General features: G+C 32.9%; 1 protein-coding gene across 4 annotated transcripts in view; it reads right to left on the reverse strand.

Annotated features, from left to right (window-relative positions):
* The window catches only part of LOC136035609 (PRL-1 phosphatase-like), a 99,303-nt gene that overhangs the window by 57,732 nt on the left and 17,003 nt on the right, over window positions 1-24,568 (reverse strand). The window contains exon 1 of one of the 4 annotated variants that reach the window (XM_065717495.1): window positions 23,685-23,834. The exons of 2 other annotated variants lie outside the window; for them this stretch is intronic. The gene's annotated coding sequence lies outside the window, so the exon portion shown is untranslated. Of the gene's footprint in view, window positions 1-20,183; window positions 20,333-23,684; window positions 23,835-24,568 lie in introns of those variants that run through there. One more of the 4 variants, XM_065717494.1, reaches the window with a different exon arrangement.

A 24,568-nucleotide genomic window follows, 5' to 3' on the forward strand; every position in this document is an offset into this window, starting at 1 on the left:
AAATCATGTACACCAGTTGGCGCGTGCCAAGCGTGGCGGGACTGTTCGGCACACGTGGTGTCCCGAGAGGTACACCAAATGACGTGAGGTGGGCAACCCCTGACCAAAAAAAAACATGAATTACCGCTACTGACCGTTTCTAAAAAGTAGCAGTTTCCTGCTAAAAAAATTGTTTCCTGCTAAAGAGCAGGAAATAACGAGGATTTGTAAGGAAATAATCCAGGATTTTATTCGGGGGGGAGTATTTTACAAAAAAAAATTAAGAAACGCATCAAAAATGTGTTCTACGCATTTTTATTACGTTTATACGAGACGGACAAACTGCAGTTGGGGGGAGGGTGTTCAAACCTTCTAACCACTCCCATGAATATGACCTTGCTCCAAACCAGGCTTCTTTACCAAATGTAAGTCGAATTACTTTTGTTACTTTTGATTAATTAAAACTAATCAAAATTTTCGAAGAAAAAGGGGCGTCAATCCACGAAATGTAGAGGGAATAAATTTTTTCTTCAAATTCTAGGTGAGGAGCAAGGCCGTATTTAGGGAAAGGGTGTTACGGGATTTGGACCCCCCCCCCCTACCTGCCGAAATTTTTGCCTGACTCGTAAAAACGTAACAAAAATTGATATAAACAATTTTCTGATGTGTTTTTAGAGATTTTTAAAGCTCTTTTTAGCTTCTTTAGAGCTTTTTTTGTAAACCCACCCCCGAACAGAAATCCTGAGTGTGTCCTTGGGAGGGGGTCATTGTTCACGTGTATATGTATAACACGTGTAAAACAATGCGTCATTATTTTTTCTATATTTTTTTAATATATATCGACTTAATAATATATCGATTATTAATTCGATTATATATCTTTTTTAATATATATCGATTTAATATACATTTTATATATCGACACCATAAACAAACTTAAATAACTGCTATAGTAAATTCACAGCAAAACTTAATAAATAATTTAAACTTAAATAAATTTAACTTAATCAATTTAATATAATAGATTTAACACAATAAATTTAAACTTAAAGCAAAATTCTGCTCTAAATATTTATTATGCTATGAGATTATTCTTTCCTAGATTAATTTAAAAAAACGAAGTTTTCCCGAGGGAAGTAAAGAGCGAAGTTGAAACTTAAAACGAAAAAGAATTATTACTTCACTGCCAATCTAATATATATATATATATATATATATATACATATATATATATATATATATATATATATATATATATATATATATATATATATATATATATATAAAACTAGTACAAATAAACCAACTAATTATGTTTTTCTATGCTTTCAGTATTAAATTATGAAAACTAGCGCTTTACTGAAAACACAAAAGTCAAGTATAAAAAACAGAAATATTGATTTGGGAGTCAAAAATGAGCATGAAGCCTGACAGCAAAATGCGAATCTATAAAACTTTTCATAGTCTTACACCAGCTGTGATATCAGTAACTTTCAGTATACAATTAAAATTATCTTAAAAACAATAGCGTAAAATTATTATTATTTTTTTTAATAGCCACGAAGTAATTGAACAGCATACATAAATATTGGATTGATTTATCAAATAACACTTTGGTCTTGCCAGCTATGATACCAATAGTGAGTAATATACAGTCTTAAATTGTAAGAATATACTTTAGTATTACTTGAACTGAAGATAAAATAAAATATAATATGAACTTTGGAAATCCGATTATTTTTCTATATACAACAGTGAATTTCAAGCTATGATACAAATTCTTAGGCCAGTCTATAGTCCTAATACTATCAAGATGGCTTTACTCCAAACTTGTCTACAAACTAATAATGACATGTCCTTTTCAGAACCAAAACAAGAGCCAGTCATTGAACTGAGCCATTATGCAGAAGTGATACAAAGTTAAATGCAAAAAAAAATAAAATAAAAAATAAAGCAGCAAATACTAAAATGGATTGTTGCTTTATCTTAAAAGGGATTGATCCTAAAAAGGATTGGTAATATTTTTATTCTGTAAAAAGTGTCCTTAATTGGTTTGCTTTTACTATACCGAAACTCCTATATTATTTTGTGTTTCCAGTAAAGCGCTAGTTATAAATTAATCTTTGTTAATCATTTTTTATTAAAATTTGATGTAGAAACAACACTGCCATGATCTTTTTATTTATACGGATTAATGTATGCTCGTTTTAAGTTTTAATGTCACTCTTAAGTTTCAGTTGAAAACTTATTTTTAATATCTAATGATCGGTGACTGAAAAAATGAGCGTGGGAGGAGGGCTAGTTGCCCTCCAACTTTTTTGATCACTTAAAAAGGGCACTAGAACTTCTAAACTCCGCTAAAACGAGCCCTCTTGCGATACTCTAGGATCAATGGGTCGATACGATCACCCCTGGAGAAAGAAAAAAAACAACAAATAAACACGCATCCGTGATCTTTCTTCTGGCAAAAAAAATACCATATTTTTGCAGATAAGAGCTTAAAACCTCCAGTAGGGTTCTCTGATACGCTGAACCTGATGGTGTGATTCATTAAGATTCTATGACTTTTAGGGGTGTTTCCCACTTTATTCAAAAATGAGGCAAATTTTCTCAGGCTCGTAGCTTTCGATGGGTAAAGCTGAACGTGATGAAACTTATATATTTAAAATTGGCATAAAAATGTGATTCTTTTGATGTCTATATTGGTATCAAAATTCCATTTTTTAGAGTTTCGGTTACTATTGAGCCGGGTCGCTCCTTACAATCAGACAGTTCACTACCACGAACTGTTTGATTGTTTGTTTTTTAAAGTCATGATATAAATTCCTGTCAAGATGATTCAGAGAAAAGCGCCGTTTGTTGTCATATAAACAAAGAAAATTGGACGTCATAAACCAGCAAGACAAGATTTATTTCTCCTTTTTTATGTCTGTTAATTGGGTTCCCTTTGACCTTTCACTGTCTACGAGTCTAGGCGTTTGTCCCCCTCTCCCGGAAAATTGCCCCCTCAGAAAATGGTCCCCCTCCCGGAAAATATTTCCCGTTGAAAATACTCTCCCGTGAAACACTTCCCCGGAAAATACACCCCCCCAAGCAGTTGGGTGGTTTTCAATTACTTTTGACTTTCAAAACAGGACTAGAACTCTCAATTTCTGATCAAACGAGCATCCTCCGAAGTTTCTAAGACCATGAGGTAGAGGTGGTGATGAGGGATCTCCCTGTTAAGCAAGATGGATTAAATATTCGTTTCGCGTTTTTGATGTGTTTTTTTCTAAGTTTGTTTTGTCCCTTTTCTCCCGGAGAAAATACCACCCTCCCCCAAACAAAAAGCCCTGAATACAGCTCTGGGGATGATACATCAATTTCAACTCCCTCTTGTCCCTTTCTTAGAGCTGATTCTGTATTATCTGAAAGCTCAATGAGAATTGGGATGTTTCGGTATTAAAATGCACCCTTTGAGGCGTCTACCTCCTCCCAAAGTAGCCAAAATATTTTTAAGGTCTATAAAAATTTCACTGTCTTTGATATTCTCTTTTGTTTACAATTTCGAACATTTGTATATAAGGCCTTTAAACCTTTACAATTGAGTTTTATGATTGTTTTGCAGTTAGATAAGATAAGATTTATTCATCATGAAATACATATAGGCTACAATATTACATTTTACTATTCCCCCAAAGGCTCTTTGGCATGTAAAGAAGGGGGAAGATAAACGAGTCACTTACTCAGAGAAGAAAAAAACAAAACAAAAAATTTAAATAATCACTTACTCACAGAGAGAAGAGCAAAAAGGAGAAGAAAAGGAAATATAAATAAATAAAAACTAAAGAAAACAAAACTAAATAGACTAATAGATTGAATAGATTAAATTAATTAAGTAGATCAGTAGATTAAATAGATTAAATTGCCTCTGAGAGTGCAATTTAATACTAAAACATCCTAACTCTCAACGAGCTTTCATGTGAATACAGAGTTAGTTCTAAGGGAGAGACGAGGGGAGGGTGGAGGTAGAAATTTATATAAAATCCCCAGGGCCATATCAAGGAATTTCGTTCAGGACGTAGACATGAAACATAAACAGACATAAAAAAGGAGAAACTAAATCTACGTTGCATGGGCAACGTGAGGCGTTGCGGCAACCTTTGTTCGGCTTTACGGAGTAAAGTGCTGCGAGGGCGTCACTTTGGTTTTGTTTCCTCGCTTCGATTAAACGCTGAAGTCGTTAATCTGTAAGGATCTTAAAATAGATACAAGGTACACAAACTCGCAAAAGGTGCAAACCCCTCATTGCAACTAGCAAAAGTTGTAAACCCTTCATTACTGAAGATGATTGTAGCCTAAGAGCCGATTATTATTTATAAGTCCCCTACACCCAATTTTCTTTGTTTTTGCTGAAGAGAAAACGAAGCTTTTCTTATGAATCATCTTAACAGGCTTTCACATACATGACTTTAAAAAACAAACAATTCCAACGAGGTTGAGGATGTAAAGATTCTATCTACTGTTTCACTCAGTGATATTGCCTCATGTTTACAGAATATTGAAAAACTCAGTAAGATGGTTCAGTTGCACAAGGGTTCACTTGCACGGGGGTTCAGTTGCACGACACTTCAGTTACACGGGGGTTCAGTTGCACGGTGGTTCAGTTGCTTGGGATTTAGTTGCTTGGGGTTTACTTACACGCATATTCGCCTATCTTGCTTCATGGTTCTCTTTGTTTTTACTTTTATAAAGTAAATTAATTTGGCAACTGAGTAACTCAAACAGTAAAATTTTTAATTAATATTTTTAACTGAATTGAAATTCTAATCAAAAATTGTTAATATTTATTTATTTATTATGATTAATTTAATTTATTTATTAAGTTTTAATTAATTTAAAATAAAAATAAATTTTTATGCTGAAAAATTTTTGATTTTCAAGATTACCCTGACAAGAATTCTTCGTTTTACGGTTATCCACATTTAAAAGATCTACTCACGAACTGAAAAGCTTTATCGCCGACTGAATTTATGTTTGTTTGCTTAGCACGATATTACATAACAAATATAATTTAACATAAATTATCAGACAAAAATGAGCACAGGATTGGAAATAAAATCATAAATGATTCCCAAAGGTTATTTTCCAAATAAATGTTTGATTCCATTGCGCACTAAAAAGTATGAGCTGGCTCTTTACTGCTTTCAAAAACTTAACCAATCTATATACTTTCTTGTCACAAATTTTTTTTGGGAAAAAAGAAACTATTGAATATATATATATATATATATATATATATATATATATATATATATATATATATACATGCAAGGTTTGACGGTGACATGTTAGGTTAGATTAGGTTTTTAACACATTCCTGAGATTTATACCCTTATTTAACCTAACCTAACTTTTACCATGAAAGCTTTCATAAGACTGAAAAAGCTGATTCGCAAAGCTAATTGAATCCAAGCAGAGAAAAAGGAACTTCGGACATTCGCCGACGAATGTCGATATTAACCACATTTCGGAATTCACCGGCGAATGTCGATATTAACTAGAGTTCGGACATTCACAATAACATAGATAAGTTCAAAGACCACACTGCCACAAGGTTTTATCCCTAATTTGAACTGTTATATTTCTGTTTGTTTTAAGGATTTCTGTTTGTTTTAAGGATTTCTGTTTGTTTTAAGAATTTCTGTCTGTTTCTAACTGGCATTTTCTTTAATGGTTAATAAAAAAAAATGTTGGAAAAGTTTTTATCGTTTTTTTCCGCAAGATTTAGGCTTGTTATTTATATTTTGACGCAAATTTGCAGTAAATTTTTTAATAGTTATTTTACAAGAGATATTTTAGTGGTTGGGGAAGGGGAATGTCATTCAAATAAATAGATTGAAAATCTGCTTAATTTTTGGCCTAGGGCTAAAGTCATCTCTACCCCCATCCTTCTTACAACTTTGAGTATAGACGAATATTGATCGACCATACGAATATTATTGTATTATATTTTGTTTTAATAAAAATGAAGTAAATTGTATTTATTGATAACCATTAACCGTATTTATTGATAATAATTAATTGTAATCATTTATTTATTAATTAAATTACAATTAATTTAATATGAAAGTAAAATTTAATTAAAATTTTCACGTTGAAATAATTTTTATTTTCCGGATTAGCCGAACTGCTCATTTGAGACTTCTATTTTGTTGTTTGAAAAAACAAAATCGGTAAAAAATCAATGCAACCAAATTTGTTTTCGTTTGAGGTTCCCTTGTTTTTGTAGTTTTAACCGGGTCTCTTCATGGCCAGAAAATTTGAGCAGATAAGGATAAAAAAAGAATACTTTGCACCAAGAGTCAATACAACCATGTATTTTCTTCAAGAGTTTATATCCCTTGATCACCCCCTTTTTGCCCCCCCCCTCGAAAGTCAAAATTTAAAATCCACTTCTCATATCTCGGTCCAACATTTCCTCGAATTTTCAGCTGTGTCCCTTAAGCCGCTACTTTATACCTTTAGACGTACCTGAAATATTGCAGATATGCCCTTTTGACAACTTGGATGCATATGGTGTATTCTTAATTAGTTCAATTTCAGATCAACGTTCCCCTGAAAATTTCCAATGAATAGCCTTAACTAAGATATTGTGCATACTCCATTTTGACAATCTGGATATACATAATGTCATTTTATTTAGTATAGCATCCCTTTAAAATTCCCTGAAAAAAAAAGCCAAAATACGTCTGAGAAGCACTCTAAACCATGTGACGGAGTTTTCCTTTAAATCTAAGAGCGGGGGCGTACCCTAAATGATAGGTCAATGATTTTGAGAAGATATGGAACTGATGAAGATGTATTTTCTCTATTTGATGCAGAAAAATGAGATAGAATTACAAATTATATGACATACCAAATTTATTTACAATATTTTTTAATTTATTTGAAAATTATAGCGGAATTACACGGTAATTTTGCATTGCAAAACGCGTATTTTACTGTCTTCGGCGATTATAAATTTTTTTGGATAAATTTTGCGCAACGATATTGCTGACACGCAGTTTTCCGGGAACTCAAAAGGCCTGTAAGTTTATGATAATTCCTGGTAATTTTAAGACTAATTTATTTATGATGATTTATGATTTATTTGACAATTATAATGAAAATTGAATGGCAATTTCATATTGTAAATTTCACAAATATTGCAAATTGCGCAAATTTTATATCTCGATTTTTTACTTGATAATTTTTGTATAGCAATATAGCAGATAAGTGGGGAATTTACTTCGGTGCACAAGTTAAAAAAAGCAAATTATAAGGAGACAATAAGAAATGATGGAGAAAAACTCGAGATGTCAGGAGGAGGGGCCCTCACCTTTATAAGCACAAATCGAGTCATTTTGAACAATAGCAAGGACCAAGATTTAACCGTAAAGACAATTTCTTTACCCCCCGCCAATACAATCTTGTTAAAGCAATGTCGTACCAATACAGATGAATTTGTCAGAATTATATTTCCCCAGCCCTCTCCTGCAATTACATTTTTATTATTGTTTATTAAGCGCAAATTTTCTTAAGCGTTTTACAACCAAATCATTTTAATTTTGAATTTTAATTGTCCTTTTTGGCCAACCGTCTGGGGCTACACGGAAAGCAGGTCGTCCTTGTCTGGGTTGGGAGGATGTCATAAATAAAGATTTAAAGGAAATGGGGACTTCCTGGGAGGGTGTAAAGAGGGAGGCTTTAAATAGATTAGGTTGGAGGAGGAGCGTGCGTAGCTGTGTTGGCCTCAGGCGGCTTGGTGCTGCAGTGAGTTTTAGTAGTAGTAGTAGTAGTAGTAATCAGTAGAAACTAGAACTCCTAAAAAAAAAATCAAGAAATAACAAATTTTTCGATTATAAACTAAATAAAAGACAATCTTGTAGTGTAATTTTTATCGAAAATGTTGCACAGGACTTCTGAAGCTTGGCCTCTATGGCGTTTTATGTTTTTGAATTAAACTCTATTTCCCCAAATTTATTTAACATTAAAGAGTGGTTTTTAGCTCAAATTTTGGCATATTTAGTGCCAACCCTCAGAATCCTTACATTACCGGCTAGTAATCTTCTTATATTATTCGAATAACCTCGGAAGTTTCAATTTATGTGAGGGTGTGGTCACTATTTTTTTTTTCTTTATAGCCAGCTGACTATAATATTTTGCCAATGAATATGAACATTTGAATTTGTAAAATATTTTAAACCTTAACCACAGAGAAACAGAGCTTATTTAAAAAGAATTCATGATCCAAAAACTTCTCGTTCTTTTTACTGGGCTTTTTTTATTTGTTTAGTTTTTTGTCTGTCTAGTTTTTCCGCTCAGAATTACGTGACATGGGAGCGAAAATGTCCAATTACTTGAAAACTGATTACAATAAATAATACTAAAAAAAAAAAAAAAAAAAAAAAAAAAAAAAAAAAAAAAAAAAAAAAAAAAAAAACGCGGTTACAAGATCTTGACTCTTTCTAAAAATTAAATAAAAAAACTAGTTTTTTCAACTGAAAGTAAGGAGCGACATTAAAACTTAAAACGAACAGAAATTACTCCGTATATGAAATGGGTTTTACCCTCCACAATCCCTCGCTCTTTACGCTAAAGTTTTTAATTGTTTTAAAAATTAGAATTGTGGCAAAGAGTCAAACTTTAGCGTAAAGAGCGAGGGATTGCGGAGGGGAAAACCCATTTCATATACGGAGTAATTTCAATTCGTTTTAAGTTTTAATGTCGCTCCTTACTTTCAGTTAAAAAAAAAATAGTTTTTTATTTAATTTCTGAATGTTTTTGAATTAACGCATGTTTGATTTTGGCTCTCCGCACATAAATTATTAAAATGAAGTTTCAATACTAATTCTCTTTTTGGCTAAATGGCTTTCTCTTAATTTAAGTCAGACGATTTTAAGAAATAAGGAGTGGGGAAGGAGGTGTAGTTGCCCTCCAATTTTTCGGTTACTTAAAAAGGCAACTAGAACTTTTAATTTTTAACGAACGTTTTTATTAGTAAAAAATATACGTAACTTAAGAATTAACTTACGTAAAAAACTTTTATATTCTTATATTTTTATTATGTATATGAGGGGGTTTGTCCCCTCGTTAATACCTCGCTCTTAATACTAAATCTTAAGTTTTGTCCCAATTCTTTAAGAATGACCCCTGAATCAGAAAGGCCGTAGAATAAGTAGTTGAAATTACTAAAAATACTTTAGCATAAAGAGCGATGTATTTATCTCCTCCTAAATACCTCGCCCTTTATGCTAAAGTATTTTTAGAACCCCTCATATGCTTAATAATCTCTGTTCGTTTTAAGTTTTAATGCTACTCCTTATTTTCAATTGAAAAAACTTTTTCATGTTTATTTTTTCATTTTTTTTATAGCAATGCTAGAAAATCCTCCGCCATTTTCATTGAGTTTCTCTTCCCCCATGACATATTCCTCCAAGGAAAGATACTCCCACATAGCCCCCTCTCCTCAACACAGCCCCCCAAACCAAAAGAATCCCCCTGAAAACGTCTGTACACTTCCCAATAACCATTACTGTATGTAAACACTGGTCAAAGTTTATAACTTGCAGCCCCTCCCCCAGGGACTGTGGGGGAGTAAGTCATCCCCAAAGACATAGTTATTATGGTTTTCGACTATGAGGAACAAAATGGCTATCTCAAAATTTTGATCTGTTGACTTTGGGGAAAAAATGAGCGTGGGAGGGGGCCTAGGTGCCCTAAATTTTTTTGGTCACTTAAAAAGGGCACTAGAACTTTTCATTTCCATTAGAATGAGCCCTCTTGCGACATTCTAGGACCACTTGGTCGATTCGATGACCCCTGGGAAAAAGAAAAAAACAACAAACAAACAAATAAAAACGCACCCGTGATCTGTCTTCTGGCAAAAAATACGAAATTCCACATTTTTGTAGATAGGAGCTTGAAATTTTTGCTAGAGGGTTCTCTTATATGCTGAATGCGATGGTGTGATTTTCGTTAAGATTCTAAGACTTTTAGGGGGTGTTTCCCTCTATTTTCCAAAATAAGGTAAATTTTCTCAGGCTCGTAACTTTTGATGACAAAGATTAAATTTGATGAACCTTATATATTTAAAATCAGCATGAAAATCCGATTCTTTTGATGTATCGTTTAGCATCAAAATTCCGATTTTTAGAGTTTCGTTTACTATTGAGCCGGGTCGCTCCTTACTACAGTTCGTTACCAGGAACTGTTTGAAAAAAAAATCTTGAAGAACTAAAAGAGTGAATCAACATCACTAAATGACAAGCTAATACGGAATGATGAAAAATGTTTTCTCTTATAGAACATGAGAAAATTAAAAATTGAAATTGGAAATTATAAAATTGGAAAGTTGAAAATTGATTTAAAAAAATAATAATGATAAAAAGCGGTTACAAGATTTTGACCCTCACTGAAAAAAAATCTTGAAGAATTAAAAGAGTGAATCTACATCACTAAATGACAAGCTAAGACGGAATGATGAAAAATGTTTTCTCTCATAGAACATGAAAAATAAAAAAAATACTAAAAAAGTCGTAAGATAATTTCGTTCTTAAATCCAACGGAAAAGAATAAATTTACAGAACGAAAATCTCATTTTTTATTTCTTTTTTAACTTCAATTACCGTTAATTTTAGATTTTCAATTAATTTAAGAAGCATTAAGGATATTAAAAAAGGGAAAAATACGGACGAGCGTTAATCCAAGGGGGCATGACTCATAAACCACCAAGTTTGTTGCTAGTTGTTTTGCTTGTTGCTAAATAACAGAGTTATACCGAGTCCGATTGGAAATAGAGAAATAACATAGAGTTATAGACCATTGGAAATAGCAGAAAAAGTTACGTAAGAAGACAGTCCAGAATTTTGGTTTTCACGTAATAGGACAATTTCGCTGTCAGGTACTGACTAGCTAACTCACATCATTAGTTATGGGGATTCGATACTTCAATAATCATTTGACTAGTCTCAGCGCCGGCTGACTGACTCAAAGAAAAAGGGCCCATTAGCGAACTTTCCTAGCACCATAGGTAACTCCCCAAACAGTTTTAACAAAAATTGATAGGGGGTCTTAAATCTATCAAAATTCGAAAGGCTAGCTAGAGACTAGTTTACAATAAACAAAACACACAATCTCTTACTAATTGTTAAGCAATAAGGTATTAAAGTTGAAACTTTCATGAATTGTCGCGGGGATAATGTAGTAAATCGAAAAACACTACATGGATTCAGGTTGTCAAACTAAAAGTCTTCGCAATATCTTAGTGACGGCTAAGGTTATTAAGATGAAATTTTCAGTGAATGCCGAGGGGGATGTTAACTAAATCAAAACACTTCCTACGTCCAGGTGGCCAAAATGACGTATCTGCAATGTTGTAGGATTGGTAAGAGTTTTAAATTCAAATTTTTTCGGAATTTTCGTAGGGGCTGTCGACCTAACGAAAAGATGATGTGTGCGCCAGAATGTCAAAACGGTGTATGTGAAATATTCAATTATGGCTAAGGGTATTAAGTAGAAGCTTTCGTAGAATGGCTAGTGTGATGTTAAAATGGCTAGTGTGGTGACTCGTTTATCTTCCCCCTTCTTTACAGGCCAAAGAGCCTTTGGGGGAATAGTAAAATGTAATATTGTATGTGTATTTCGTGACGAAAAAATCTTATCTTAAAAAAAAGGCTGTTAAAATGACGAATTTTCCTACCACACGAAGCAAACGCTCATTTCAAAGTCACAAATAGAAGAGTTTAAAGAGTCAGAAATAAAAAGAGCTGAGTGATGCCTTTAATATATGTTTATTTTCCTATTTTATTTTTTCATATATAATCTTTTAAACATCTTATGAGAGGATTATTTTGTGTATATTATCTAGAAATTGCTGTTTAATCAAAAGGTTAGTTCAAGAGCCGTCCTAAACATTCATTTCTAATCGAACGAAGATAATACAATAACTAGGTTGAGTATTAGCAAAGCTAACGCTCAGATCACCTTTTGTAACTTAAAAATTTAGTTTAGAATGCAAGGTAAAAAACCTGAAAAAGTGGAAAAATATTTGTAACATTAACCAATGATAAAACTTTTGCAATAAAGTTCCAAAAAAGAGTATTTTTAAAAGAAAGGTAAATAGCCACATAAAATTAAGAAAATTGTGAAGTAATTCCTATAACAATTCATAAGTTTGAAGCGATCAGTAATTACTGTCAAATAATAAATGAAACCCAAAACGAAATGAAATTCGAAGTGATTTCATTTGTTTTAAATTTTTGTCAAAGTTTTAAAAAATTAAACTACATAAGTATTTTCGAATATCCCACTGCCTTTCCACGTACAAATAACAGTTGAAATGCTGTCTATTCAATGTATATACAGCATAAATAATATGCACCTCCTAGATTCGGCAAAGTTTTCAATCAAGGCGGGTAGCATAACAGGAAACTCAAGCTGTCAATTACTCAAATGTTACTTCCTTTTAGCTGATATTGAATATTTTTCAAGCAGGTATCCTAAAATATTTATAAGGAATAAATATATATTAAATAATATATATATATATATATATATATATATATATATATATATATGTATATATATATGTATATATTATATATATATATATATATATATATATATATATATATATATATATATATATATATACATTATGAATAATAAATATTTATAAGGAATAAAATATTTATTATTTCTCTGCTTAGCATTTTTTTTTTAAAAAATTCTGCTTCGTACAATTGAAAAAACAAAGTTCATACTTCCTAATATTTAAGTTTTTTAAACCTGAATAACTCTATCTCCGGCATAAAACGAGAGAAGTTAATTGGTTTTTCCAGAATTTCTTAGAAAGTGGGCGTCGGCTTATTCGAGATCACAAGTTACGGAAAGACAGCCTAATCATTTCTAAATAGTTTGGCCATAGCAAGTAGAAAAGTTTATAATGGACGAGATAGGGTGATCCTTTAACGTATCCCATCCCCTTAACTTGGTTCTAGAGCGGTAAGACTTTCTCTCTTCAGAAATAAGGAATAGCATCTTTCAAAAATACAGTACAAAAAAGGAAGAATGGGGAGATAGCACGCCTTTACGTGGTTTTAGAAAGTAAGGTCCGGTTTCTCTCCAGAAACAAGGAATAGTATCATTGGCTTGCGAAAACACATCACAAAAAAAAAACAATAGGAAGATAGCACGCCTTTACGCGGTTTTAAAAAAAATAAGGTTCCATGCTTCTCCAAAAATAAGGAATAATGTGATTAGTGCGAAAATAAACAATGGTACTAAAGTCCACTTTTTAACACAAAAGTACAGGACAGTATTCTGTCTTTTCTTTCCCGGTTAATCCACTAGCCACACAACCAAAAGTTTGTATTAAACTCCACCATCGTCCCATGCGTGTTATGCCAGGTTTGGTTCAATCGGTACTACTGATAAAACAAATCACGAATTGTGATACATCGAAATTTTTGGTGCGTAGACATGTGAGCAGGGCCAAATCCTGGATTTTATTTCGGGGATTGGGTGGGGGAGGGGATACAAAAAAACTTAAAAAAAAACACATCAAATTTTACGAGTCAGGCAAATAATTCACGGGGTGGTCAAATCCCCAACCGTACCCCCTGGATACAATCTTGCGTGTGAATATGTTTCGAGGAAATATTTCTGGGGAACAGTAAAAAGGAACTCTGATTATTTGAATTGATTAGAACATACACAACCATTTATATCTCAACACATTAGGAAAAACTGGGAGATTAATTTTTCATAAATAAGACCTCCATATGCCGTTATGCAGTATTTGACGGTAGTAACAAAATTTAGAGAAAAAAAAACGTAGGTGAGAAATCAGCAAGAAATAATCAAATTTTTTTCACCAGTTTTTTTTTTTTTTTTTTTTTTTTATTGAGCAGGTCAAGGAATTTAAGCATCTCGGGAGTTGGATTGAATACAATGGTGAAATGGTCAACGAAATCAAGAGGAAAATTGGACAAGCCACATCGGCTTTTCAAACAGTTCGTGGTAACGAACTGTAGTAAGGAGCGACCCGGCTCAATAGTAACCAAAACTCTAAAAAATGGAATTTTGATATCAATAGCTACATCAAAAGAATCGCATCTTAATGCTGATTTTAAATATATAAGTTTCATCAAGTTTAGTCTTACCCATCAAAAGTTACGAGCCTGAGAAAATTTGCATTATTTAAGAAAATAGGGGGAAACACCCCCTAAAAGTCGTAGAATCTTAACGAATGGTGAAATGACACCATCAGATTCAGCGTATCAGAGAACCCTACTGTAGAAGTTTCAAGCTCCTATCTAAAAAAAATGTGGAATTTTGTATTTTTTGCCAGAAGACTAATCACGGGTGCGTCTTTATTTGTTTGTTTTGTTTTTTTTTCCAGGGGTCATCGTATCGACCAAGTGGTCCTAGAATGTCGCAAGAGGGCTCATTCTAACGGAAATGAAAAGTTCTAGTGCCCTTTTTAAGTGACCAAAAAAATTAGAGGGCATCTAGGCCCCCTCCCACGCTCATTTTTTTCCAAAGTCAACGGATCAAAATTTTGAGATAGCCATTTTGTTCAGCATAGTCGAAAACCATAATAACTATGTCTTTGGGGATGACTTACTCCCCCACAATCCCTGGGGGAGGGGCTGCAAGTTACAAACTTTGACCAGTGTTTACATATAGTAATGGTTATTAGGAAGTGTACAGACGTTTTCAGGGGGATTTTATTTTGTTTGGGGGTGGGGCTGGGGGGAGGGGGCTATGTTGGAGGATCTTTCCTTGGAGGAATCTGTCATGGGGGAAGAAAAATTCAATGAAAAGGGCGCAGGATTTTCTAGCATTACTATAAGAAAACAATGAAAAATAAACATGAAAACGTTTTTTTCAAATGAAAGGAAGGAGTAGCATTGAAACTTAAAACGAACAGAGATTATTACGTATATGAGGGGTTCTACAAATACTTTAGCATAAAGAGCGAGGTATTTAGGAGGGGGTAAATACCTCGCTCTTTATGCTAAAGTATTTTTAGTAATTTCAATTATTTATTCTACGGCTTTTCTGATTCAGGGGTCATTCTTAAAGAATTGGGACAAAACTTACGCGATAGTGTAAAGAGCGAGGTATTAACGAGGGTACAAACCTCCTCGTATACATAATAAAAATATAAGATTATGAAAGTTTGTTACGTAAGTTAATTCTTAAGTTACGTATATTTTTTACTAATAAAAACGTTCGTTAAAAATTAAAAGTTCTAGTTGCCTTTTTAAGTAACCGAAAAATTGGAGGGCAACTAGACCTCCTTCTCCACCCCTTATTTCTCAAAATCGTCTGATCAAAACTAAGAGAAAGCCATTTAGCCAAAAAAAGAATTAATATAAAAATTTCATTTTAATAATTTATGTGCGGAGAGCCAAAACCAAACATGCATTAATTCAAAAACGTTCAGAAATTAAATTAAAAAAAACTAATTTTTTTTAGCTGAAAGTAAGGAGCGACATTAAAACTTAAAACGAACAGAAATTACTCCGTATATAAAATGGGTTGTCCCCTCCGCAATCCCTCGCTCTTTACGCTAAAGTTTGACTCTTTGCCACAATTCTACTTTTTAAAATAATTAAAAACTTTAGCGCAAAGGGCGAGGGATTGCGGAGGGGACAACCCATTTCATATACGGAGTAATTTCTGTTCGTTTTAAGTTTTAATGTCGCTCCTTACTTTCAGCTAAAAAAATTAGTTTTTTTTTTATTTAATAGCAAGTTGAAACCAGTCTGGCGCAGTAGTAAATACTCAATACACTTGAAGCCCCACCTCCTGAATAACAATGTGATGTCCATCCTCCTCTATGCTAGTGAATGCTGGAAACTAAACACCCAACTGGAGAAACGTGTCCTAGCCTTCGAAAACATGTGCCTTCGGAGAATCCTGAACATATCGTGGCAGGGAAAGGTCACCAACATAGAAGTTCGCCGACGAACCGTCAGCCATTAGTTATTGACCTTCTGAATCTTAGAAGATGGACATACCTTGGTCACGTCCTTCGTATGCCAGAGGATCGACTCCCCAATACAGTATATGAGTGGCGCCCCGAGGGGAGGCGAAAGAGAGATCGACCAAGACAGTGGTAGGACGTCAAGGCTGCAGCTCAGCCCCGAGATGTCTGGCGAAGTTTCGTAGACGCCCTATGCGCCACCCCTGGCTCTGGACGATCTAAGGTCTAAGGTAAGATAACTGAAGAACAACTATCCTTTAAAACCAGAGTTGTCTTTGGAAAATCAAATTTTTGGTGTTTGGACAAAAACCTTTCTTAAAATTAACCTTTTTTACGGTTCGAAGTTGCGATACGGAGGAAAATGTTGCACTCCGCTTAAAAGTTCATAATTTTGAAACAACCAGACAAAAAACTTTAGAAAATCGCCATAAGATAGTCCCAGAGGCCAAAAAACGTCTTATTTTAATGTCGTTGGTACTTTAAGAAAGCACATTGAATACCATTTCATCGAATCAGAAGACCGCAAAAAAGAGAAATTTTCAAGGTTATGCACCACACACCTTGTCATGTGGTTTCGGCCATGAAACTTGACACTGAGCTTTCATTTAAAATCAACGTTTAATCATTTACTTTATCTACTTATATTACTTTACTTACTTACATTATTTATCTACTTACTTACATTATTTATTACATATTACATTTATTAAATATTACATTATTTATCTACTTACTTACAGTACTATATATTACTTTATCAACTATATTATTCAAAACAAAGGCCAAGACAGTTGTCCAAGAAATAGCAATAGATTTATAACTTAAAAATACTGATTTACAGTCCTTGGTTATTCTAGGTTTTCATGAATCTATACATAATTAAATTAATATAATCTAATATAATTAACATAATTTAATTATATAATATATAATTAAATCACAGTACACGCACCAACTTCCAAAATATTCTTTGATTTTAGGTATATCTACTAAAAGATAGTAGCATAAGATAGTAAATAGCAAAAATAAATATATAAAAAAATTCAGACCGTTTTCAGAAGGGACTGTAAAGTAGAAGTTTTTTCTCTCAATAATCAATGAATATAAGTGAAAACGAGGAGAGAAAACCGGATTGGACTTTGAATAACACAAATATCAAATTTACTTGAGTTATTAATACATAAATGAAACAAGTCGGTGAGTAGAGCAAAACGAGTTAAAAAGGTAAAAAAAAGGGTTAAAAAAGGATTTTCTCCGTGCATAGCTCATACGTTAAATAGATATATCCCACCACCACCCCCTCCTATCCTTTGCGTAATGTTTACTTTACAAACTTCGAACTTTAAATTTATAGTCTTTTTCACTAACTTGCGTTTAACGTTTTTGTTACGAGTCTAAATTGCCTTTGCATTTTTTTTTATTCTCTCATAAATTCTGCAAGTTTTTAATAACTTTGATTATTACTCACGTTTTTTAATCTTTTCGACATGCTGACTTCTTTTTCTGACCATCTTATTATATTTAGTTGCTCTTTTTTTTGCTGTGTTTATTAACTCATAAGACCCTTTAACAATTACTATGGCATGGTCAATGAGGCCAAGCGAGGGAAATATGCGTGATTAAGGATGGGCATACGGAAATAGTCACAAAGCAAAGGGTCATCAGAAGTTCTGACCAATAGTCTTGGAATGTTGGTTTCAACCAAGATTGTGTCCCCCTCGAATTTTTTTCGACTCACACAAATGTAAACAAAATGTATGTAAATAAATTTTTGAAGTATTTTTAACTTTTTTTGTTAAACGTGTAACAAAATATTTATTGTTTTTGGTTCCCTCTCACCCCCATTAAAAACTCATCTTTTCTCTTTTAGACTTGCTATTTCATAAAAAATATCTCTTTGAGTATCTCCTGTTGTTTTGCTAATTATATAATTTATGTTCGGTATATTTTACTGTATAAGTGCTCAAAATATATAAGTTGTTTATAAGTTTTTGTATGTCCAGTGTTATTTACTCTGTGGTTTATGTATTTTCTTAAGATAGGGGAGCATAGATCCCACTCTTTGGGGGGATGCAGATACATTTACATCTTTTAACAGGGGGGGGGGACTACATATCTCATCAAAATTTTTGAATTTTACTAGCAGGACCTTGTATATGTACTGAAACTGTTAACTTGCTTATTATATAAATTTATGTTTGATATGTTTTATTGTTTATATACTTTAAATATTCAATATATGCAAACTGTTTATATTTTTTTGTATGTCTAGCTTTTTTTTTACTCTGGTCTTTCTTACATTTCCTTTAGAGAAACAATGTTTAATTCTTTAGGGACACATATATATATGAACGTTTTAACGGTGGGGGGGGGAGAGAAAACAAAAATAATGTATGTTTTATTCAAATTTTCAAACTTTCAGAGCAGGATCTTCACATTAGCACTGAAACTAGAATTAAAGCACTGTTTTCTTCTTTATTACATAAGTTTATGATTAATATTTTAATGTTTAAATGCTTAAAATATTCAAAATGTTTAAGTTGTTCTTATGTTTTTTATGTCTAGCTTTTTTTTACTCCGGTCTTTCATGCATTTCCTTCAGAGATATAATGTTTAAATCTTTAAGGACACCTATGTATATGAACGTCTTAACGGTGGAGGGGGGAGGGGGAGAAAACAAAAATAATAAATGTTTTATTCAAATTTTCAAACTTTCAGAGCAGGATCTTCACATTAGCACTGAAACTAAAATCAAAGCACTGCTTTCTTCTTTACTATAGAAGTTTATGATTAACATGTTTTATTGTTTAAATGCTTAAAATATTCAAAATGTTTAAGTTGTTCTTATGTTTTTTTATGTCTAGCTTTTTTTTACTCAGGTCTTTCATGCATTTCCTTCAGAGATATAATGTTTAACTCTTTAAGGACACCTATGTATATGAACGTCTTAACGGTGGAGGGGGGGGGAGAAAACAAAAATAATAAATGTTTTATTCAAATTTTCAAACTTTCAGAGCAGGATCTTCACATTAGCACTGAAACTAAAATCAAAGCACTGCTTTCTTCTTTACTATAGAAGTTTATGATTAACATGTTTTATTGTTTAAATGCTTAAAATATTCAAAATGTGCAAGTTGTTTATATGTTTTTGTATGTCTCGCTTTTTTTACTCTGGTATTTCTTGCATTTCTTCAGAGAAACAATGTTTAATTCTTTAGGGACACATATGTATATGAACGTTTTAACGGGGGGGGGGGGGGGAGAAAACAAAAATAATAAATATTTTATTCAAATTTTCAAATTTTCAGAGCAGGGTCTTCACATTAGCACTGAAACTAGAATTAAAGCACTGTTTTCTTCTTTATTATAAAAGTATATGATTAATATGTTTTAATGTTTAAATTTTTAAAATATTCAAATGTGCAATTTGTTTACATGTTTTTGTATGTCACAGTGTTATTTACAATGTCTTTTTGTATTTTTCTTCAGGGACATTATGTTCAAATTGCTTTGTGTCTGTATTTTCTTTTTCCTATTTAGTGCAATTTACTCCACTATAGTGTATCATATTATAAGTAGTGTATTATATTATATATAGTTATAGTGTTTTATATATAATGTATTATACTATGGTTTACTCCACTATAGTGTATCATATTATAGTATACCTAGTATAGTGTATTATATTATAAATAGTATATTATATTATATATAGTTATAGTGTTTTATATATAGTGTACTCCACTATAGTGTATCATATTATAGTGTACTTAGTATAGTGTTTTATATATAGTGTATTTCACTATAGTTTACTCCACTATAATGTATCATATTATAGTGTACTTAGTATAGTGTATTATATTATAAATATTGTATTATATTATATAGAGTTATAGTGCTTTATATATAGTGTATTATACTATACTGTACTCCACTATAGTGTACTTAGTATAATGTATTATATTGTAAGTAGTGCATTATCTTATATATAGTTATAGTGTTTCATATAGTTTATTATGCTATAGTGTACTCCACTATACATATTTGGTGCAGTTTACTCCACTAGCTTTGTTGTAAAATATGTTCAAAAATGAATTACTGTATAGATCTTGAGGGCCCTCCTCTTACCCCTACTCCTGTCTTCAGGCACTGACTATTCACCCGGGTCATTATGAAAAAAAAATACCTTTACAGTAGCACATCCTATCACAAACCATAGTAGTATATATCTAACTTTCAAAACAAGCGATAGTAGAAAGATAAATGGCTCTGAACTTTCCAGCAGATAAGCCTGCTTAGTCCTGATCATAAAACAATTGTGGATTAAAATCGAGCAATAAACATTAGGCGACTGCCAAAAAACTAAACCAACAGTCGTCTGGGTAATAGGCACGCACTAATTAAAAAAAAAAAAAAAAAAAAAAAAAAAAAAAAAAAAAAAAAAAAAAAAAAAAAAAAAGCGTTCTCAACAGATGAATAGGTAGACTGTAATCTGACCAGTTAGTCAAACAATAGTGAACTGGTAGCCTCTGATCGCTAAAAAAGGAGAGATCAGTTGACTCAATCTATAGTATGATATTCGAGAGATCGATCTCTCTCTCAGAAATCATTCACACCAGATAGTGCGAACCAAACGGGGCGGAACAGCGCCAAGCGTTTAGGGGATTATACCAAGCGTTTTGGAGATTATGCCAAGCATTTTGGGGACTATGCCAAGACTGACGGATATATTTGGGATAAGTGGCGGTCCAAGATGTACATCAGGTGTTAGGAAGCCCGCGGCCTTAAATGATTCATAGTTGTTTTTTTTTTAAATGAGAAGGGGTATAAAAAATCTCCATTTAGAGGCGGGTCGACCATGGTAATACCAATTGTATAATTTTCATTTCGATTCGGAACCTCTTTTGGGGATTTCAAGACCCTTTTCAAAATTTCCGTTAATTTATTTTGCAATAAACTTTTACTTTTAAAATTAACCGAAATGATAGCTCATCATTCATCAAGCAGCAATAAACGACACATTTTAATCGCTAGACACTTTTTTTAACGTGTTTTTTTTTTCAAGTTACAATGAACTGTGGTTTGCTTATTCCAAGGTTGCCCTTAGACAGGCATTCATGATGGCAGCGTCTTAGCCAGTGCACTTTGAAGTTCAACATGGTCAAATTTCGCTGAGCCATTCACGCACGTTCTCCTTCAAAGAGTCCATATGCACGTCTCGAAGTCGACTAAAATATTTATTCAGTAGATTTGGTCAATATTCGGTTGGCACATTTACGAGCTTACTGAGAGTAATCACACTGTGTGCCGGGGCGCAGAGCTTTGATGTAGGTAAATCCGTTCGGCTTAGAACTTACGTTCGCTATCATAAAAACATGATGTAAGCTTTTCAGTTTTGAAAACTGCGACATTCCTCAATATGTCTGAGGTAGCGCAATGGATTAATTTCTGCTTGCCAATACAGGACCAGTGTTGCCAACGTTATGAAGTTTACTATACCATATTTCCAACTATAATTGCGCCACAAGATTAATTCGCTAAATCTGAAGAGCAGGCTAAAAATTTGCCGGAGCAAAACGAAAATTTTCGATAAACTAAAACTTGGACAGATATCCGATTCAGAAATGAGCAAATAAAAACCAAAACGCAACAGAGAGTTTGTTCTGTACCGAAAATTTCCAAATGTACCCGATTGTACTCAGATCTCAAACTCTAAATAGGGTGCAAGTTGTACTGTGTTGGTAGCACTGTATGTGACCCAGGGTTCAAGCCAACCAGCCGCAAGGTTGAACAACAGACTTGCCGCCTGTCCCTGTAAAAGAAAACCTGGAAGCTGAAACTACGACAATCGCCATTGCCGTGTTGGCCGAAACGGCCTATGCCTCATCTCAAGTACAAGTAAGACACTCCTACGCTTTCAACCTCCTATCACTCCTCAATTCCTATTTCAGATGCTTAAAAGATTGCAGATACGACAGTTATCTAAAAGAAGCACCCACTAATGGCAGGTTAACGTCAGTGTCATATAAGTTGTTTGAAACTCGTATTAGAACTTCTCGTAGTACCAGTCTAGTTTGTTCCCACTTCAGAATTAAAATACTATTATCAAGATCGTACTTCATTACATTCATAAAATGTCTATTGGATTTCCACAGTTTTTCCATTTAATAAAACCCACCCCCTCCCATTAGCTGGAAATAGCCCTAGGACATATCGAAAATTCGTTTGACAAAACAAAAAAAAAATTAAGAAGCCAAGTACAAGGGTGATTTTCAACCAGCGGAAAATAAGCAAACAATAAGGAAAAGCGGGCATTTCAGCGAAGACCTCCGCCAATCCCTCCTCAGCGCTCAGCACAAGGGGGGAGGGATTTTAAATACGTTCTGAGACCATACTGGCTATGCATGACGCATGAAAACAAGAAAGGAAATAATAAAAGAAAAGAGAAAAATCAAATAGGTGAAAAATGAGGATTTTGTCAGCCAGTAGCAAAATACGAAAATGAAAATCAAGCAAATATTTCGACAAGGACCTCCACCAAGTTGTCCTCAGTGCTCAAAAAAATAAGAAAGAGAGAAAAAAACAAAGAAAAAACAACAACAAAATCTAACCTTCATAAGTGAACTCTACGAGAGGAGAAAAGACACTGAATTTTATTCTAATCTTATTCAGGATTTTATTCTAAGTTTTTAAATTTATTTCTTATTATCTTTTTTATATATGAAGGCTTTTCTTGTTTTAACTTTAATTTGTTTTTCCTTCCAGATCCTTTTATGTGTGCATTGAACGCTGAGAATGGTTTGCCGGAAGTCCTTGCCGAAACATCTGCTTTGTTTTTCGTTCACTTCTTTTCCACTAGCTGAAAATCATCCTCGTTCTTAGTAGCCAATTGTTTTTATATTATTTTCGTTTTGTATTATATTATTTATATTATTATTTATTATTATATTATTTATTTATTTTATATTATTATTTATTTATTTTATATTATTATTTATTTTATTTATATTTATTTATTATTTATATTTATTTTATTTTTATATTATTTATTTATTTTATATTATTATTTATTATATTTTTATTTTTATTATTTATATTATTTTCGTTTTGTTTTATATTATTTTCGTTTTTTAACCGTCATGTATAGAGCGTATGTGGTCATAGAACATATTGATCCAAGAATTTGCCAATTTAGCTGGTTTGTATTAATTTTGTACTTACTGCTCGGGAGCAACTGGTTCGTAACATCAAATAATAAAATAAAAAAAGGAAGAAAATCCAAAACTTTTGTTTATAGCTTAGGGTTATATCTAGGCATTGTGGGGGGGGGCTGGGATGAAGTCAAGCTGGAAGTGACTACAATCCAATAAATATAATTTTTCCAAGTTTAAGAATTTGTCATTACACCGTTTACTTTAGAAGAGGACATTTAGGAGACTATTGAGATTCAGGCTGCCGCCAGAAGCTGCTGCGAAAAATATTCCGTGTGAATTCAAAAGTATTTTCACGTGGAAAATCGCCTTTTTTCCTTGAAGTAAAATCAACGATATCCAAAAAATACCGCAATTGCCCCTCTTTTTTTAAAACCACCAGCCCTTGGATTTCTAAAATATTTTATTAATTTCCACTAGAAAATACCCTTATTCGGTATTTTTGGCAAATTGGCAACCCTGGAGTGTTCACTCACCACAACAGATGATCAAAAATCCAACAATAGCATTCAACAAGTATCTGTCTCCAAATAATTCAGAATTGCACTCATGTGAAAGTCTTCTCTAGACTGGAATCAATAGGCAATTGTCTCTGAATCTGACTGGAAAACACATACTAGAGCACAAATTCACGCCTGGAAACATTTCCAAGATCCAAAATCAACTCTTCCAGATATAATGACGTCAGTATATCCCCAAAACATGACGTCTTTAGTTCCAGAGAAATCGACTTGTAATCTACGTAGAAAGCATTTTAGCCCCAAAACTAGGCGTAAAGACAGCTAATAAGTTTTACAAATAACATCTTGCCTTGTTTCTCACGCTTTGTTTTCAAGTCAATTTAATTAATAGTATTTATCGGGATGTGGAGTCGGTGTGTTAGTAAATTTTTGCTGAATGGAGCCAGAGTTTGAGTCGGTTATAACTTGTAAAATCTAGTTAAATGAAGCTTCAAAATTTAAGGGCTAAGATAAGGGTAAGGCTGTGGAGTCGGAGTGTTAGTAAATTTTTGCCGAATGGAGCTGGAGTCGGATCTGGTATATTGAAAATGTCTGGAGTTAGAGCTGGAGTCGGTTATAACTTGTAAAACCTAGTTAAATGAATCTTTAAAAATTTAAGGGCTGAGATAAGGGTAAGGCTGTGGAGTCGGAGTGTTAGTAAATTTTTGCTGAATGGAGCCAGAGTTTGAGTCGGTTATAACTTGTAAAATCTAGTTAAATGAAGTTTCAAAATTTAAGGGCTGAGATAAGGGTAAGGCTGTGGAGTCGGAGTGTTAGTAAATTTTTGCCGAGTGGAGCTGGAGTCGGATCTGGTATATTGAAAATGTCTGGAGTCAGAGCTGGAGTCGGTTATAACTTGT

This window comes from Artemia franciscana, chromosome 14, assembly GCF_032884065.1.
Source record: "Artemia franciscana chromosome 14, ASM3288406v1, whole genome shotgun sequence".
Classification (NCBI taxonomy): domain Eukaryota; kingdom Metazoa; phylum Arthropoda; class Branchiopoda; order Anostraca; family Artemiidae; genus Artemia; species Artemia franciscana.